We start from the raw sequence: 4914 nt of genomic DNA, 5'->3' as shown, positions 1-4914 counted from the left end.
GGCCTTGCCTTTCACATGGATGACCCATGTTCGATTCCTCCACCCCTCTCAGAGACCCTAGCAAGCTACTGAGAGTATCTAGCCCACGCGTCTGAGCCTGGCAAGCTATCCATGGTGTATTGAATATGCCAAAGACAGTAACAATAAGTCTCACAATGAGAGACGTTACTGGTGCCCGCTCAAACAAATCCATGAGCAATGGGATATCAGTGACAGTGATTCTTTCGATACTGAGTAGAATGGTCATATCATATATACATATATATATATATATATATATATATATATATCGGAGAGCCCAGGAAGCCACTGAGAGTATTCCGCCAGCACAGAAGAGCCTGGCATTCTCCCCGTGGCATATTAGATAATTCGATATACCAAATACAGTAACAATAATAGTCTTATTCCCCTGACCCTGAAAAGAGCCTCCAATCATTGGGAAAGATGAGTAAGGAGAGGCTGCTAAAATCTCAGGATCTCAGGCCTGGAAGGAATGGAGACATTAATGGCACCTGCTCAAGTAAATCGATGAACAACTGGGATGACAGGGATGCAGTGATTTTTCCCTAATCTAAAAAGTAGCCGTTGTTTTAGAGTGACATGCAATCATAATGCCTTTTTGCAAAAAAAAAAAAAAAAGTCATTCCAGATCAGATGGGGTAGTGGTGGAGAAGAGAGGCAAAGTGTACATCAGAAACTAAGTGTTAGCATAATTATAAGCATCTGATCCAAACTAGAAAAAAATTTAAAAATAGGAGTTTTCCAAGGGAGTAGGTCATGGTGGGAATGGACACTGCGACATTGATGGAATTACATTATAACCTGGTAGTGGGTATGAAGCTGGAACATTGCCAGAACTTTTATTATTGACAATATTGTTAATTACAATGTCTAATAAAACAAATATATTTCCACTGAAGGCATTGGCTCTATTAGGTGAAGCCAGGGAGTTGACAACCTTTCAGCACCTACTTCACCTTGAATGAGAGAAAGAGGCACCTAAGGATGGCTGTGTATACGTTTCTGCTTCCTTGCTCCTAGGTTCATAATCAAAACTCTGTCGGGAGGAACTCCGTATGAGCAGAGAATACCAACTAGGCAATATCCGGCTCTTGGAGAGAGATAAGGGGGTCTTATCGGCAAAACAACCACAGAAGTGAAATCTTGACAGACAAACTGGTAACAATCAAGCAAAATAATACATTTCTAAGAACTGAAGACAACAAAATAATGAACATCAGGAGGAAAAATGAGGTTAACACCGATAACGCCAACCTGAGTGGAAACTACGCAAAGGCCACAAAAATGGCCATTAACCTTGATATCTGTAGAGAAACGGATGGACTTAGGAGTGTAGACACAGAGCTAGATGTTTGAGTCGCAGGGAGAATAAATTCTCTCCAACACAGGAGTGCCTGTTTGATTTGGTTTTGTAGTCTGCAAATAAAACATTCCATATGTTTTTCATTGTAAGTTAAATGAAGGGGAAAATAAAACATCCTACATTGAAAGTAGGATCCAAATGTTCTCAAGTGTTTCCTACCATAAATAGACATATGGTTATGGGCTCCACAAATACTATGTATGGACAAGGCATACAATTCATAAAAAATTTGTATGGTTATATGAGCAATATTATACTTTCTTGTGCTTAAAGTTCTATCTCTTGTAGCCTAGGGAAACAAAATTTTTAATATAAGTATTGTTAAATTTAAAAATCATGCTGATTGAAGCATCACATTTTTAAGAAAAAAAATTATGATACCAAAAATTTTGTGCTTAGACCAAAATACACATTGAAAAAGTACATGAAAATTCTTAGGTGTTAAAAAATGACTAGTTGCTGTCAATTCCTTTCTAGTATATTTTCCTTGTCTAATAATGAAACTCTTTAATAAGATCATTCAAGAGTGAATCATATTTTATGTATATGTTCTTTAATTTTACATTTGAGTTAAAGTATTGTATGTTGTACTGTTTCCCTGTAATCTAAATACTAACTCATAAATTCTTCTCTTATCTATGTATTGCATTCAAAACTTTGTTGGTACATGGCAGGTAAGGAAACCCTAACTTATGTTGGTTTTTTTTTCCAAATTTGAGAATGTCTTGGTATAAATGAATAAATAATCTCTCCCTTCCTTTACTAATGGTTTCCTATGGTTTTGTAATGGTACTAGATCACAAATACTTTTCAGGATGGTAATTTTAAGAGTGTTGCTATTGCATCAATCAGCTATTAATTCTTAAGTTCTCCACCTAGATGCTAGTAACTCTAATTTTAGAATTTTTTAAGCCCTCAGAGGAAGCCTTGCTCTATTATTCTTTTAATTTTATTTAGAAAGTATATATTATTTTCAAGATCTGGATATTTTATTTGATCTAAAAACATTACATTGAAAGAATTAAATTAAAATACATAAGTTGACTAAACTTTTGAAAAAAACTGAAATGCCAAGGAATTTTGATAATTTCTTGCTGCTCCTCCAATATACGTAGAAATGTCCCACAAGTAGTTATACTACAAAGTTTGCTATTAGATACTCTGAGACCACCAACAATCCTGATATCATCTGCGAGTTCAGAGAGGACCCCAAAAGGTCCATGATTAATTTCATTAATTTACTAAAAGGTTTATAAAAAAAAAGGCTGAAGTCTATCCTATGGACACTTATGGTTTACCACATTAAAGTAATACAAATTAAATTCAACCTAAAGAAGATGAAGCACAGTAGCTGGCACATTCAAATATAAATATTCAGCATATACTATCATTCCAACATTGATACATTGCAATGCTCATAAAGTATTGCTCTTCAAGGAATCTTGCCCAAATCTTTATGTCAAGAGTCTTTATTGAGGATACACTACATATACCTAATTTATTAAGTGTCTGCTAGTTAAATTTAAGCTCAGAGTCAGTGAATATTATATGAGATAAATCACATACACATTCATTTTGTTGTGGTCAGGCTCCACTACAAGACTATGAAGGTTATGAAATACGGCGGGTACGCACTAAGATCTGGTGTGTCAAGCTCCTACGTTGAATAAACTTATTCTGGGACCGCGGAAGCGAGTGCAGCGGCAGCGGATGCGGCGTTGATCATGGCTGTGAACCTGAGCCGAAACGGGGCGGCCCTGCAGGAGGCCTACGTGCGGCGGGTGGTCACTGAGAAGTCCCCAACCGACTGGGCTCTCTTTACCTATGAAGGCGACAGCAATGACATTCGAGTGGCTGGCACTGGGGAAGGGGGCTTGGAGGAGACGGTGGAGGAGCTCAACAGCGGGAAGGTGATATACGCCTTCTGCAGGGTGAAGGACCCCAACTCTGGTCGGCCTCAGTTAGTGCTTATCAACTGGACTGGTGAAGGTGGGAATGACGTGCACAAGGGAGCATGTGCTAACCATGTCAGCACCATAGCATCTTTCTTGAAGGGTGCCCAGGTGACCATCAATGCGAGGGCTGAGGAGGATGTGCATCATGCAGAAGGTGGCCAGGGCCTCGGGTGCCAACTATACTTTCCACAGGGAGAGCAGCCGCTTCCAAGACACAGGCCCCCCAGGCCCCTGTGGGCTTTGTGTACCAGAAAACAAAGCCTGTGTCTGAAATCAAAAGGGTTGGCAAGGACAGCTTTTGGGCCAAGGCCGAGAAGGAAGAGGAGAACCGGAGACTGGAGGAGAAGCAGCGGCTGGAGGAAGAGTGGTGGGAGAGGGAGCTACGGGAGGCAGCAGGATGAGGGCCAGGGCTGGAAGGTAAGGCTGCTCCCCAGAGGAATTGTGACCAGCAGGAAGTGGTCTCCAGGAACAGAGAGAACCCGGAGCCTCTTTGTCAGCAGCCAGTACATTCACGGGAGATTTTCAAGCAGAAGGAGAGGGCTATTTCCTCATCTACTCCCAGTTCCCAGCCAGGCAAGCTGAGGAGCCCCTTCCTTCAGAAGCAGCCCGCCGAGCCAGAGATGCCCCCTCAGCAGAGAGCCAACTCCTGCTACCTTAAGGCTCAGGGCAGATCTCTATGAAGAGCCAATGCCAAGATCTGCTCGGAGTCCAGTGCAGGCAGAGGAGGAGGTCACATATGAGGAACCACCAGAGCAGGAGGCATTCTACGAGGAGCCCCCAATGCTGCCCCAGCAGGATGCTGGCTCTGTGCATGCCAACCACTACCTGGGGCTGAGTGGAAATGGACTCTGTGCTCTCGCCCTCTATGACTACCAAGCAGCCGACGAGACAGAGATCTCCTTTGACCCTGAGAACCTCATCACTGGCATCGAGGTGATTGATGAAGGCTGGTGGCATGGCTATGGGCCACATGGCCACTTTGGCCTATTTCGTGCAAACCAGGTGGAGCTCATTGAATCAGGGCCCTTCACTGCTGCTCCAGGCTGAGGTCCGCCTTCCCTTCCTCACCCAAGAGTGCTTTCCTTATGGCTGGAAAAAGCAGTTTCAGAGATATGGATGGCAGTTTTCCATGAGTGGGACTCCGGATGAAGGTAGACCTTGGGACTTTTAACTGGCATGGACTCTTATCTCAAATGCAGCAATAACCCGGTGATCTCCAAACATGCTTCCAGCTGCTTAGACCCCTGCAGATCTGCCTTTTGATGATTTCTATATAAGAATAATGGCTGTGCAGTTGTGAGATCTGGCAGAGGTCTCTGCCTTAGCCCTGCGTTTGCCTTTTTTCCCTTTTCCTCTTGGTTTCTAAAGGTTATAACTGCAGATACTTAGTGATCTTGGAAACAGTAAACTTAGAAGTTGATGAGAGTTTTGCAGCAGTAGATTATCTCTCCTACTGTTTCTCTGTTCTGTGTTCCACTGCCTAGGCAGTGGAGACAGAGATGACCAAACCCTCACTTAAATGTGAAGGAAGGTAAAAATATCAATAGACATAAAAATAAAATAAAATAAAAAATA

The 4914-nt window shown here is 42.1% G+C and overlaps 1 pseudogene; it reads left to right on the top strand.

Annotated features, from left to right (window-relative positions):
- Positions 1 to 3075: 3075 nt before the first annotated feature.
- LOC101549960 (drebrin-like protein) lies at positions 3076 to 4695 on the top strand (annotated as a pseudogene).
- The last annotated feature ends 219 nt before the right edge of the window (positions 4696 to 4914 follow it).

The sequence above is a fragment of the Sorex araneus genome, chromosome 3, assembly GCF_027595985.1.
Source record: "Sorex araneus isolate mSorAra2 chromosome 3, mSorAra2.pri, whole genome shotgun sequence".
Classification (NCBI taxonomy): Eukaryota; Metazoa; Chordata; class Mammalia; order Eulipotyphla; family Soricidae; genus Sorex; species Sorex araneus.
Note: the sequence above shows the minus strand (reverse complement) of the source record. Positions and strands in the feature narration are given on the sequence as shown.